Genomic DNA, 15828 nt, shown 5'->3' with positions numbered 1-15828 from the left:
TTTGTACAATGCACATTTACGATCATCCACTGAGCCATCAAGTGTTACCTTCTGTCACATGAAGCATAGACATTCTTCAAGTGAACAAATTATATGAAGTGACCATCACAACTTCTGGAATACAAAACAACCTGTGACATTCACGCAACTGCAGGTGCTTGCCCAGCTGCAACATCTTCAGATTCCTCTGAAGGAATAATAAGAGGAAAATAAGAGGGGCTCGGAAAAAAAAAAAAAAGTTTCTGTGTGTTTTAGCAGTATACGTGATCACTAATTAAAATTAATTGGGTTATTGTCCTGGTTTGAGCCAGGATGAAGCCAATTTTTCTTTTTACTGTTTTTTTTTTCCTTCAGTAAGCTCTCTTGTAACTAGCAACAGTGTGTTCTGCTAGGCTGATAAGACAGTGGAATGTTTTTCTAACTACTGAGGCTTCAAGGCCGCACCTGCACTCTGCCGGCTCAGACACTATGGGGAGATCTGTGACTCCCCCGTAGGAGGCTGAGTTAGACGGACAGCAAAATTGGCCAAAGATATTCCATTCCATATATCTACGTAAGCTCAGAGGAAGGTCAGAGATCACAGAAGACAACCTTCCTTCTTCTTCTCCCTTCTCTTCGGTCCATGGCCGGCGTCCGGGGAGGACTCTGCTCATCCATCACCGTCGATCCTCAGGCTTGATCTCTCGTGACCCCCATAACTCTCTGCTTTCTCCAGCAGCAGCTCCGGGATTCCTCGGGACTCTTCCCAGTTCAGGGAAGTGCTGTGGGAGTTGCTGGGGTGGGGGGAGGCGAGAGGCTTTTTGCCCATACCTGAATATATATCTGTATATAATTGTATATATTTTCTTGTATCATTCATTAGTGTTTTAATTAAAGCTATGTAGTTTAGTTTTCAATCCAGCCAAGTCTCTCTCTTTTTCTCTCTCTCCTTCCCTACCTGGGTGGGAGGGGGAGGGGATCGAGAGCATTGTTGTCGGACCTGAGTCAAACTGTGACAGTTATTTTCCACCATCTTGACTGGTAATATATTTGAAATGCCTGCTTAAACCATGCAACTCCTCTGTAGCGAACATAGGACAGCACTTTCCAAGGGCAGAAAATGTGGTGGACTGTATTAGACTCTAAGCATAAGCAGTTGTAGTTCCACCGAAATTAGAAAAGTTGTTGCTTTGTACAAAGGTTCAATTTGATTCCCAGGTTGAGGTTTAACATTTTCAAAAACTGTGAGGTTGTATTTCTCCTTTGACATTTCTAGTAAACAGCCTTACTCATAGTGAATAGGAGCAAAAATAAGACTAACAGGTGTTTTATCACCAGTAAAATTCAAATACTGTCAAATTGGGTTTGACCTAATGGTTTTGCATGCATGCCACTTCTCTTAAAATAATGTGTACCTAGTTTTTAGTAAAGCCTGAGATTGGGTCTGTGTGTCAGGGTTAGTACATTTGTGGCAGAGGTATCTTTACAACGTGACTGAAATTTGCAGGCATGTCATAAACAAGACTTCTCAGCTTTAATTATTGAGCTCTTAGTTCTCCTCCCTGATAACTCTCTTCTCCCATTAAGAGACCAGACTAGTTTTCCTTGAGCACTTTCCATGACATGTTTATGCCCATGATGCTTTATTGCTTAAGGCTGACAAATAATAGCATTGCTACAGTATAGTACAGGCTCTGTTTTTCCTTTCAGTAGTTCAAGCTTTATTTTTTGTTTTTAAGCTTTTTCCACTTCAGATTCCACAGATGACATTTATTCTCTTAAGCATGCTCAGAGGAAATGTGTTAATTTAGATGTCAGAATGTTACAGTTGTGAGAGTCTAAGAGTTCGACAAGTGTCTTGAGATCTCTGTAATTTTTTATGCTTTGCCTCCCACAGTGAAGGACTGTGATTCTCATTTGTCTGTGTGATGGTGAGTTCTCTAGAAGGAATGTCTTTTTCAGACAGAAAAAAGAACTCAGAACTTCATCCTGTAAGTGACCCTGCCACTGCCATGCTGATCAAGAAAAAAAAATACCAAAAAATATTTTTTTTCCTCATTCTACTTCTGTGCTAGTGAAAATCCATTTATTTTAGATCAGGAATTTTTATTTAAATCTGTATCTTTAAGAAGCAAGTCAAACTTGTCAACCATGTGATTCGGTTTACTCATCTGTAAAATTGACAACATGTTTCGTTGTTAACTGAGGAGTGTAGGTACAGGGGAATTACATGTAACACAAGTGGAAGAAAAAATAGTTTGTACAAAGAACTACTGTTTCTGAAATAGTAGTTATTAAATATGTTCTGTTTTGAGGAAAATCCTTGGTATGTCATAAGACTTTGTTTCAATGGCTATACATTTTTATGCACATTCCAACTTTGACCCCTCCTATCAAGTTACTGGCCCTGCAGCAATGCCCTGAAGTCTATGTTACAAGAATATTATGTTGCTTAGTCAAATGCTGTCCAAGCCAGGTGGACATTCTGTTTTTGTAATTGTGTTGGACTACAATGCCAGCATATAGTAGCCCAGTGGAATTTCACCATTTATGCCAGCATAAGCTTTCCCCTCCCCCCATATCTTTTGTACATCTTAGTGATGTTACTGTATTTGTAACTTTGTGTGGTATAGTTCAGTTCTGTCTTTGTAGATACCAAGTGTGAGATTAGTCACTGGTTTACCATTAGAGCCAGGCTAACACCATACCTATATTGTTATGGAAACAATTAGGTCATTGGTATGTATTGCTAATTTAGCTGATGTCCTGGTTCTAAGTGTCTGCTGTGGTTGTTGCTGTATGGAATGTAGTACCAGATTATGCAGTGTTCTAAAGCAGGACATGAATCACTGTGAAAATAGCCTTTTTATTGTCTTCTCTGGAAGTTCAGTGTATGTTCCTCAGTCAACTTCTCAGTATGTTAGTCTTCTGTACATGGAAGTCATATAATCACAGAATGGTTTGGATTAGAAGGGACCTTAAAAATCATCTAGTTCCAACCCCCCTGCATGGGCAGGAACACCTTCCACTAGACCAGGTTGCTCCAAGCCCCATCCAACCTGGTCTTGAACACTTCCAGGGAAAGGGCATCCACAACTTCCCTGGCCATCCTCCTCCAGTGTCTCACCACCCTCACAGTGAAGATTTTCTTCCTAATGTCTAGTCTAAATCTACCCTATTCCATTTTGAAACCATTCCCCCTTGCCCTTCTATAAAGTCCCTTTCCAGATTTCCTGTAGCCTCTTCAGACTGAACAACCCCATCTGTCCCAGCCTGTCTTCATAGGAGAGGTGCTTCAGCCCTTTGATCACTTTTGTGGCCCTCCACTGGACCAGCTTCCTCCAACAGCCCCATGTCCTTCTTGTTTTGAGGGCACCAGAACTGGTCACAGTACTCGAGGTGGGGTCTCACGAGAGTGGAGTAGATGGGGAGAATTGCTTCCCTTGACCTGCTGGCCATGCTTCCTTTTATGCAGCCCAGGACAGGGTTGGCTTTCTGGGCTGTAAGTTCAAGTATCTTTTGCAAGTCCCATCTTCCTAATTTGACTTCCCCACTTTTGACTATACTTACTTGTTTGCAAGCTTCATTAGAAGGCCGTATATCAGTGGATATCAGCATATGATAGATGCTTTGACTAATAGATGATCTTTGTGTCATTACTGGATAGCAAACGCAAATACTATTAGTTGCGATTTACAGCGCAGCTATGTTTCCCCTTGCTTCCCTGTTCATCAGACCTCTCAGTGGCAATTCACTGGTGTGCCTTTGTCATGAGCCGATGCCAGGGGGCTACTGGCAGTCAGGATGCTTCCACCTGATGTGGAGGGGCTTTTGAATGAGACCGAGGGCTCACACGAGGAACGGCTGCTGCAGGACCGTGCTTTAGGGTGGAGGTTGGAATACCACCCTCACCAAGTTCACAACTTGGTACTGAGACCGATGTTTACTTTACAAATTAACCGGTTTATTAAGGGTTAGTACAAACTGAAGGATGATGTTTAGGGAAAATGTATGGATGGTAAATGACTACCAGGGATATATATGCAGTAGTAATGGGTCCTTTAGGGAAGTAATGCAAAAGTGCCCTTACGGCGTTCTCTCGAAGAGAGGGTTGTGGATCAAAGGAGAGGGAGGGAGGAGGGAGGAAGCCCGACGACAGTCCTCCTTAAAGAGGTCGCTCTGTGCTCAAGAATGAGGAGAGGAAGGAAGGGTTGTATGGAGTTGTTACCCTCCCGCGGCGAGGCTGCTGCTTCTCTAGCGGCAGAGGTGGCGACGGTGGTGGCTGGTCCCCCCTCAACAGGCAGCAGCGACTCGTCTCCTTGGCAGGCAGCTACGGCAGGGTCCCGAAGCCCGTGGTTTCGGGGGGCAGCCCTCACGGCTCGGCAGCGGCGGCAGCGGTTTGATTTCCCTGGCAACCGGCAGCAAAATGGGAGGGGCTCCGGCCCTGACCCCTACGGCTGCGGGAAGGACGCGGTGCTCCAGGGGCCAGAACCCCGGCATGCCCATAATTACAGCTCAGGTTCCTGCTGAACTCACCGCCTTTTATATCCCCATGACCCACCTGTCCAGTGTCCCTGCTGCAATGCATGAACATACTGATGTCCAGAGCCCATTAGCGTCTGTGAGTCTCAAGTTAAGGTGGTAACTAGCAGGGCAATGCATAACTTGTTGCCCATCCTTCCTGCCTTGTGCCACATCTGTTGTTTTGCTTTCATTTGTCCTTGAGCAGCAGGCCCAGTTTTGGCCCCTTTGCTGGGAGTAATCAGCAGAAGGCCTTTGCTGGCTTAAAAAGCATCTTGTTTAGACTTATGTGGGGAAGGAGAAGAACAGTTTCCCACAGCCTTATATGCACGTCTGAATACCATTTGAAATGGAAACAACATTTCTCTTCTTTAACTATACAACACTAAAGAAAAGAGATTCTAGATGAGTTCAAGATCCAACAGTGCTCAGTGTTTTGTATATGCATATTATTTTCCCTGCAGAACTCAGTCAACACACACTTGCCAAAAAATAAACTTGTTCGTATTCAGATTGGAAATTTGTATCACAGCTGGGGACTTTATTGCTAGTTCTCACTGTTGACAGTAGTAAGTCATACCCCATCCCTTACAATAGCTATAAAATCCACATATCAAGAAAACATATTGAAAAGATTTGTGTTTGGTGGTTTTGGTGTGTTTTTGTTCTGTGAACCCACATATATATTCTAACTATAATGGATTATCTCCTGAGATTCTGAAGTCCATAATTTTCAAGAAAAAGAAAGTGTACATTTGTTAGGACAGGTATACCTTTTTTATTTTTGCCTTGATGCACATAGGTGGTTAGATAACCTCTAATACTTCTATCCAGATTAATTTTCTGTGATTCTTTTGATTGTACAGCACTTGTGACCACTAAATTATAGTTTCTAATAGAGGAAACTTTTACAAGTAATAATAAATTCTGTGAGAAAGGGTGATCTCAGTATTTGAACTGTTTCTTAAGAAGACCTAGTTTGGTCTGGAATAATCATTAAAGTCATTACACAATCTTCACAGACCTCACTTACTTCAATTAAAATAATTCCTCACACCAAAGTGAAACCAACATCATCACAGAAGAAGCAGGTTCAAATCAGTACAGATACTTATGGGTTAGCACTTGGACTGTGTCCCCTTATGAGTGATGTTCTGCCTTGTGAAGTGATGCAAACTTAAAACTAGAGGACAGATTTTTCTGTGCAGCAACACTAATATATGAATACCTAGAGCTAATAACCAATTTCAGTAAAGATCTATTCAGTATTTCCCTAGGCTATTATGTCAGAAATTTTTATTTATTCCCTTTGAAGCTGTTTTTGTGAATTTTCAGTTGTAACTAGCACTTAGTTACCTGGCAAGTGGCTGGATTTGCAAAGGATCTGAATCCCTTGGGTAGTGATGTCTGCTAAGGTCATCCCAGTGAATTTGAAGAGCATAATGAACAATGCAGTATGACGTGAAAGCTCCCTCAACAAAATATCAATTAAATTGTAGTATGCCTGACTGAAATCCTAATAGATTTATTTTTTCCCTTTTTCCAGTTCATATTTCACGATTAGGGCATGTGTCTGCCCCTTTGGCTTTGAAAGTTGGTTTACTGATATTATCCATGAGGAAAAAAAAGTCATATGAGCATAAAGATGTAATTGATGCATCCAGTTGTTTACAAAGGATTTAGAGCAGCAATTTAACATATTAAGATTGTCAGTGTCCTTTCTGTGCCAAAGAGGTTGTTGCAGTGTTATTTCTGACATTATGCTAAAGGAATGCAAGACAAAATGCCTCTCTAATGGCTTGTTATATCGCCAAGACAATGTAGCAAGAAGTTACTTGGAAAATAAGTTTCTATTGTCTGAGCTCAGTTAGTTTGTCTTGAAAAAGCACTGCCAGGGTAGTTTAGCGAATTGATCTGTGGTTGTTTTATTTCCTTGCAAGCAAAGACAAATGCAAATCCTGTATTTCTGTCATGTAAAGTTGTAGAAAAATGCTTTTTAAAACTTCCATAGTCTTTGCAACTTAGTGAATTTAGATACATTTTATATTTCTACATCAGATTGTATTTATAAATGTTTCATACTTTCTATAATATGGAAGAAAATGAAACTTTCCCATGATAGACCAAGTCAAATAAATACTCCCTGAAGAGGAGTCTGAAGTCTTCATGTGGAGTTTTAGACTCATAATTTGAAAAATTATTTCTAAAACCACCAGTTCATTTAGAAAGTAACTGCATTGCCAAATTCAGTGCTGGTTTGCTCTCAGACTTGCAGCCCTCAGTTGTTATTGTGTGCATAATTGGCACTGTCTTGGGCCAGTAGATCTTGAGCAGCTCCATTGCTAGCTCAAGCCTGAAGTCAGACCAGGTGGAGAAGACCAGGTGTGCCTTCACCTCTGTCTCTGAATGGCCCCCTCCAGGAGGCCATCCTGGTGTGTACATTGAGAAAGCTCTTTATTAAGTGTAGTTGCCACTTCCTCCTGTGGAGAGGCTGAGGTGTGGGTGGAAGATGCCTTCATCTGGGAGCTGCATTAGAGAGCATCCCACCAGTTGGATTTGCAGGGTAGGAAATCTGTTCTTCCATTGCATGAATGGAAAACAAGCTTCAGCACAGAAGTTTGGAGTTATTAAAAATTCTTTTATTTTGGCTTTTTTTTTTTAACCTTACGGCCAACTTAATTTTGCCTTTTTTTTGTGGTAAAGCCAGTCCAGTAATATTTTCTGTCCTTTAAAAAACACATTATGGATGGGAAGACCTGCCTGGAAAGATGAGGCTTGTATTTCCTGTGTGGTGTTACTTGAAGGTTTTTGAGGGACTAAGTAAAATGTTCTGTGTTTTGCTTCTAACATATTTTGTGATGACTATTTTAAAATGTGCAAAGAGTTCAAAGACTACCATATTCAAGAAGCAAATTATATTTCTCTGAATGCCTGCAGAGAAGGAGTATCAGTGGGTGCAGTTCTTGTGGCTATGGCTGAACTGCTGAGTGATTAACATCTGTCCCTTTTTGAAGTGTCTGCTGGGATTTGACAAAATGTTATTTGAATGAGTCTTAAGAAATGACAGAATCCATATATTCATATACACCTGTTTGTTCCTAACATCTGAGAAGAGATTGCAGAGTGTAGAGGGGCTTAAGGAAGGGCTCAGAACTGAAGAGCAAAAGCTGTGTTTGGACTGGAGTGAATCACAGAATCACAGAACAGGAGTGAAGGATGTTGGCATATAAAGTCCTAAAATATATTTTTGGTCTGCAAAGCAATGACAGCAAGTTGCAGGAGACCTCTTCATTGGGGTTCTGGGCTTGGACCTGGTGAGGAGTCACACTTGTGCTCCACTCTGCCTATTGCAGGCAGCACTATTTACAGCAGTAGGTTTAATCACACCATGTTTGTGTCAAGATCTGTGTAAATATTTGCAGAATTGGTCAGTGACCTCAATTTCAAATTTATATGCTTTATAACTGGGAAGTTATTCTGTTGCAGTTGTTGGCCACATAGAACCTCATTGATTTAAGAGTCCAACTGCATGTTTGTTTTGTCTTGTTTGGTTTTCATTTGTAAGGATATTGAGGAGCTCACATTAAGCCTTTATTTATGCATTTGTAAAGCCACTGCCTCCTGGAAGAAAACTAAGAGGAATTAGGAAGGGGTGGCAGTAAACCACAAGAAGTAGTAGAGGTTAGCTCCCTCTGAGGTAGTTCTACAAGATTTGTTTCAGTAAAAAGTTAGGGGAAATGTGATTTTGTTTTTTCTTATTTAAATCAGTTTATTAAAAAGTTGTTTTCAAAATATACTGAACTATGCAAAGTTCTTTTTGCTCCTACCTAATTCTGCATGTGTGTAGGTATCTGCAGTACCTCTTAACTTTTTCTGAAAGCCTTTTCTCCAGTGGTTGCAGTAGTTTGCAGTAGGTTGGAGTGTTTAAATACTCTGTTCAGTAATAGATTCTACTTGATTTTAATATTTGATCCTGTCCTAGAAAATATAAGTAGACATTCAATTGTTTTATTAAATTTTACCTTTTGGCTTACTGAAAATTTGCATTTACTCTCCTTTTTGTTTTTATACTCAAAAGAGAGGAAAATCTGCTGTACTTTTTTTTCCCTGCTTGGAAATGCTGGGACTTCATGTTTTCTTACTTCACCCTTTACATTTATCTCTTGGGTTAGGGTTTTTGTCGAGGATTTTAATTTTTATATTTTCCCAAAACGTGTCAAATAAGCACAATATTCTTTTGCCTCTGGATTTTTTCTGAGAGGTTGAAGATTGTTTGGATTAACAGTGTTGGTCAAAAGTAGAATTACAAAATGCTGGAGAGAAGTTATTGAAGGTCTCATGTAAATGAGAGATTCCTCGAGGAATAGCAATTGCATGATAGGAGGAAGTCTGAATTTTACTTGAATTCAAATTCCTGTTGTTATTGAGGAAATAAAGCCCAGATGATTATGTGCACTGCAAGAGAAATGGTGGAGTCTGCTCTCTGTTCCTGTAGAGAATGGCATGATGCCCAGTGTGAGGAGCTTTAGAAAACAAGGACTAGGGTAGAAGGAATTTGGGGAAACCTGAGTCTTGTAATGTGTGGGGATTATGGATATGTACAGTAAAAAAGAAACTTCACAAACTGTTTCCTCTGCTGTGGATTCCACGGTCTGTGGGGCAGCCAGGTCACTGAGCACCACAATTTTGTTAGTTCTTGTGGAAAAAACATTACTTCCCAAGTTGTATATTGTGAGGGGCTCACAACTTAAGAAGAGCAGAAGTAACAGTGATGTTCCTAACAGCCCACCAGAATCTTTGCTTCAGGGAAGATGGATAAAGGAGAGAAAGGGACTAAGGAGGACTGGTTGTAGATTGTACTCTTTTCACAAAGCTGTGTGATCCTGCCAGCTGTAATTTTCAGAAAGCTGTGTATCCTGCTGACTTCCCTAGCAGGTATTGCATTTCACCCTTACAACCTCAGGCATCTGATGTGTTAAGCTTCCCTTGTGTACAAAGGACTGGAAGTGAGGCAAGGTACTGGGGTTGAAGTATTTCTTTATGGAAACAGTTTTGTAGAGGAAAATAGGTTGCTTTTATAACAGCAAGCAAAAGAATGACACGTGCCTGGATATGGTGAGTTGCCTGGACAGAAGCTGGAGTGCTTTGTGGAGGGAAAGCTTGTGTATGGGAGCTGGAGAAGAAGCAATGAGAAACCAGTGTTCTCTCTTGGGTGCTCCGCTTTCTTCTGTTTGACACTGAATACTTCCTCCACTTCAAAGTTAAAGCCCAGAGATGTCTGCTAGTGAGTTTATCAGGTGTTTGTGAATTGCTTGATGTTACAACAAAGTGCTTTTGAAAAAGCAACAGATGGAGAGTTTTTGATTCAAACTGAAGAATTTAGATGCAGTTTATAAAATGAATTACTAGGAGAAGAGGAAAAAAAAAAAGTAGCTCATGGATTGAAAATGAACAGTTCAGGGTTAATACCACCAGGTGTCTGTGAAACTGGCTATTACTGGATGTATATACTCATACAGTTCACTGAGTGCTATGGCTGGCTGCCAGTAGAGATACCTTTTTGGTCCCTCTGGATAACTGTTACAGGTGGGAGTGTGAGTATTTTTTATTTTTGTTTAGATATTATTTTCTGAGTATTTGAATAGCCAGATCTTCTAACAGAAGACTGTATGCAGAAATTCAAGAGATGTAGGGTAGGAGATATATGGAAATACTGGTTTTCTACTCTGTCATCCTGTTCGAGTGGTCACCTGCCTGAGCTTTCCAACAGCATTAGACTGTAATACAGGCGGGAGGCTATTTTTAGCATCATAGAATCATAGAATGGGTTGGGTTGGAACGGACCTTACAGATCATCTAGTTCCAACCCCCTGCATGGGCAGGGATACCTCCCGCTAGACCAGGTTGCTCAAATCTCCATCCAACCTGCCCTTGAACACTTCCAGGGATGAGGCAACCACAGCTTCCCTGGGCAACATGTTCCAGTGTCTCACCACTCTCACACTCAAGAATTTCCTCCTCATGTCTCACCTAAATCTCCCTCTCCCAGCTTAAAACCATTACTCTTCATCCTATCACTACCCTCTCTGGTGAAAAGTATCTCCTCAGCTTTCCTGTAGGCCCTCTTCAGGTACTAGAAGACTGTTATAAGGTCTCCTTGAGCCTTCTCTTCTCCAGGCTAAACAGCCCCAACTCCTTCAGCCTCACATATTGGGTTGGAGGAGTATAGATGACACAAGCAGTAGATAAGATAGATTGTTTATTCCTTGTAAATTAACACTTAAAAGCAGCAAAAATAATACTACTGACTTTTCCAAAATATCTGGTGACTACATTGCTAACCCTTACTTAAGAACTTGTAGAATGGATCTCGTGTGGTTCTTATTTCTTCAGTGACTTTTCAAAGCACAGGTCTAGAAAAAGTCATAAACAGGATGACCTTTGCCTTGCCTTGGATCTCATGTCCATCCTTACTTTCTATGCTAAAATTGCCAAATAATATTTCTTATTTTTACCTGCCTTGATATTGTAGACAATGCAGTGCAGACAGATTATGGAGGACAGTACTTTTTGCAGTGAAGTCCTGAAGCATTTGAAATAAGTGGGAAGAGCAAGTTAAGTGGGAAAGGTTATTTTTGGTTGAGAAAGGAAGCTTCTTAGGCCAAGTCTTCCTGTAGTACTGTCAAGAGAAATGCTTCCTGTTTTGCTTTGTCATTTTAATTTCCAAGAGTAGCTCTTGTGCTGGCTGCTGCTGTGCTTTACAGAAGGAACTCAGAGCTCTGGCCTAGGATTTTTATGGAGGTGTCTTGCCTTTTTACTGTTCTTTGGAAGAAAAGTAGCAATGCATATTTACCTTTGTCTGTGCAATGCTTGTAAAATGTCCAGCATGATTTCTGGAGCGCCCCTAAAATGGGCATAGTGCATGCAACAAATAAGCATCCTAACATATGGGTGTTACCATTTCAGGGCATACTTAGCATTTCCAGAACTGTTGGGCTTGAGAAACTTTCAATTGTTATGCAATTTATCTGGAAAATTACCCAGCTGAGGGACTGTTGATAATTTTGGTTAGTTTTAACATTTTTTCCTAGGACTATGGGCTACCACTTTTAATTTAAAGAGGTTTGTTGCAGTGCTATGGACAATGCCTCTTGTTTCATCATGTGTATCAACTGCCACTGTAGTGTTTGTTCCTAGGTGTCCTGGTACTAATAGTCATACTGTGGGAAGCACCAGAATATTTATGGACCTAATCTTGTAAAATCCTCAGACAGTTGAGTGATTTTTGTCTTTTCTGTGGCTGGTTCATTGCTTGTAATCTGCTCTTCTGAAGGGAGAAGAGACATGAAACTGCTGAGGGGTTAGAAAATTGTCAAGCTGGTGTGGTTTATTACTTAAAACTCCTCTTCTTTAAACTTCCGATGTTATGAATGTAGCACACAAAGTAGGGCAAATGAACAGTTGTTTGGCTAGTGTTCAGGCAAGATGCAGCAATAGAAAGGATATGTAGCTGTGAAGTTACTTAGGAACCAGCTTTGACAATTCAGTACTTGAAAAAATACTTTTGGTCAGGTGCTGTGTTGTCATTTCCCAGCTGGATTCAAAAGATACTTTTAAAAAAGTAGCCCTGGGAGACAAAACCACCAGAGATGCAAATGTGGGTGCTCTTATTGCTCACTAGTACTGACAGAAGTGATGAAGAAATGCAAAAGGCAGTTTTAGGGATTTGCAACAGGGCAGGCAGGATTTCATAAACTTTGCTGCTTATGAAGTCTTTGCTGAGTATTTTTCTACTGAAGTTACCAAAATTCAGTGCTGCAGCAAAAAAAAAAATGTACAAGAAACAAGGGTCTTTCCAACCCTCCTATCTGCTGTTTTGTGATGTTTTGGAGTTTATTGTTGTGTTTGATTATTAATAGAGTATTGTTGTAAAAAGAAGGACCTTTCCTCACTCCTAAAATCCAAACCTTGCTTGTGTAATCAATGATATCATTGAAATATTTTAGTAGACTTCCTTGATTTATTGAGATCCAAGTATGCAAAGCCTGGAAGAAATGCAGACTGTGGAACATTTAGCGTGTATTGGGGAAGAGAGATATAAACATGTTGAGTCATGTTTTTTTGTCATTTGTATAGTTTATGAAGATACCCTACAGTCATTGCACACTGAGGGAGCACAGAGGGAGTCCTGTTGCACTGCTGGGACATGAAAGAATTGGAGCAAGCCCACTGACTGCTGCTTTACTGCTGTACTTCCAGATCTTCTCAGAGAACCAACAACACCCAAAACCATCAGTTTTGCCAAGTGCTTCAAAATACAGGCAAACTACCTTAAACTTGTTTGTATGTTGCAATAAGCAATTTTTAAGAGATGAATTACTTGAAATTTGGTAACTTGTGCTCATCCAAAGGCACGTGTTTGCAGGTGCAAGATGGACTAGAATTCCCCAGAGGGAAAGCAGTAGTTTGGGCTGCAGAGGATGGAGGCACAGTATTCACATATAACTCACCTGCTGGAGTTGTCAGCAGAAGAGTCTGCAGCTGACTGGGACAGAGAAGCATAAATGACACCTAACTAGGCCAGCAAGACAGGGTGAGCCACCAAAAGTGCCTGTTTCTTACCTGTGGTCTTTTGGGCAAACATACATTTTATGAATTGACAATACTGGACAAAGCTCCTTTTTAAGAGCAGTGATGTAAAAATGACGTCTTGGGTGGCCATTCATGGTTCAAGTAGCAGTTTATATATTTATTATAATTATACACAACCTTGACAATCTATATTGCCATTCAAAAATAAATTGAAGTATTGTCAATTCGCACATGATCTGTCACTAATAAGAATGCCATTTACATACATAGTGAACAATTTGCATACTTGGAACACTGCTTTAAATTCTAACACTCCCATCTTTTCCCTCCCCCCATCCTGCGGAGATATGTTTAGACTATGTAAACAAACTTTTCCAACTATGCCACATTCAGGGACTGCTGCCTTTTTTTTTAATAAGCCATTTCAGCGCTTTGTAAAGGTGGCTGGTAGGTATAGCTCTTAATTGCAGTTTTGTTTAAAATTTGTTACAGATCACGTTGCAGTGATTTCTTTCCTTCTGAGCAGGAAGATGGAAAACAACGCTTAATATATCAGGTAAGTAACATGAGCACCTTTGCAGTTTAGGATTCTGCAGTGCCAAGTTACCTTTAGTTGTTTTCACTGTTATTTTTACATGTTTATTAAGTGGCTAACGTATTCAAATTTCAACTGTGAATAAGTAAAAACTCTGCTAAGAGTCAGCTACCACATGCTTTCTCTAGCCTATTATGTATACTCCAAACATTGTCTTGAGAGCTGAAATGAAAATCTGAGGCATTAACTGCCTTGTGTTGAGCACCATGGTTTTTACTACCTCTTTTGACAGAGTTTGTCTTCTGGTGCCTGAAAGGCTAGAAAACTTAGTGTAACAGGAAAAAAAAAAAGCGCATTAAGAGGCAACAGAATATTCTTCCATCTGGTTAAAGCAAGCTAAGTATAGCAACCTTAGAACTTACAGACACCATACTAACCCACAATTGAAGTCTGGGCATCTGGGCTTCAGTGTAAGGGCTCGCAGAAGTAATTAAGCACTACAGTGTGGTAACACAAAAATGAAAGTCCTAATTTTGACATATGAGGTCCATGATGTTACTAATATATAGTAATTGAATTCAGCTTCTCCTCCTACAGCAGCTGGCTGGGTGCTTTGAATCAGCAAACAGCAGCATATTAGTAAAATGGTTTCAAGTTTTTGAAAGCTAGTGCCTATTAAATGCAAGGCATGGATACCTTGGATAAGCAGAGCATTGAGAAGTGTAAAGATTTCAAGGTATATTAAGGCTATAAAATTATCACACTAATAGTAAAAAAACCCAAACCAAAGAACTTGGAAAGAAAAGTCTCCTGTCAGCTCCTTGCCATTTTCCTGAAATGAGACTTAAACATAATCCCTACAGGAGAAAACCCTGCTTAAATATGGAGCATTTGAGAACAGTCAGTAATGGGGAAAATCTGCAGCAGAGGCTGGAGTTCAGCTCACTGAGATGTATCAAAAAATATTAAGTAATTTCAAATGCTGAAATTGTTGTCAGCTATTAATTGAAATAAGGATTTTTTAAACAGATTGGATGCTACAGATGGACAGCCTTCATTTAAATTCCAAACCACATTCAAATTCAGACCAAACGAGGCAGGCTGTACTGGATTATTTTATCATGTACTACCCTTGTCAGAAAGAGTACCGAAGTTTAACTCAAACGGATTGTTAAAAATCTGTTTATGTTACATCTGAATGAAGTCCAAATAAAATCCTGAAGTTTAAACTACTGTAATAAAATACGTCGAAAGGAAGCCATGAATCACTGGTAAAACAGCTATTAAAAACTTGGTTTAACAAAGCAAATTAATTTTAAAATTAAATGCTCAAGACAGAAGAGAACCAGTCCTCTTTAAAGAAAAATGTTACCTGTAAAATAAAACAAAGTATTTCTGTGGTTTTATAACTAAACTTTTACATAAAGTTGCAGCCTGTTATTAACAGATTAGTTTTTAAACAAAACTCTACAGCCTTTACAAAGATTGTGCTGCTTTGTATTTTTATTTTTGTGGGATGAAGAGAACATTTGAAACATCAGAAATGTATCTTGCCCTCAACAGTAAGTTGCAAGTAAGACATTAGCAACAAATACTAGCTTTTAAAATACACAAGATACAGAGCAGCATACTACTGTTGGTTCCCTTTCACAACTTAGCTTGCAAGATACTAATTCTGGTGCTGTCAGGGTAGCCACAGGGTAACTCACTTGTTAAGTCTGATGCACAAAACCTAATCTTCAAGTTGTGCATAGCATATAGAAGTACTTGAGAACCTTAATCCCGGTAAAATTTCCTCTTTGTAACAGAAAACAGATTACATATAAGCCATACGTTCAAGTTTATGTGACGCTCACTTTGGAAAGAACAATTTTATCCTTCCAAATGGGATTCTTCACATATACATCAGCAACCGGTTGCCATCACCAGTCTGTGGGTAGCATTCCTCTTCACCAGGGATCTAGAGACAGAGCAGATGCACAGCAAAAAAACCTATTCTAGTAAGAAAACCTTACTACAATTGCTTGTCTTAAGCAGATCTGCTTTGAAGCTTGCCATATTAAGCAGCTGTAGAATTACTCCAGCCTGTATGTGTAAGAATTGCCTCAGACATTTGTTATGCAATATTAAGCATCTGATGGCCATAAGAAGACTTTCTGTTTTTACATATGATTTTTTACCTATTAAGAGAGCTTACACTG

The sequence above is a fragment of the Chaetura pelagica genome, unplaced genomic scaffold (genome assembly GCF_000747805.2).
Source record: "Chaetura pelagica isolate M959 unplaced genomic scaffold, ChaPel_1.0 scaffold221, whole genome shotgun sequence".
In the NCBI taxonomy this organism is placed as follows: domain Eukaryota; kingdom Metazoa; phylum Chordata; class Aves; order Apodiformes; family Apodidae; genus Chaetura; species Chaetura pelagica.
Note: the sequence above shows the minus strand (reverse complement) of the source record.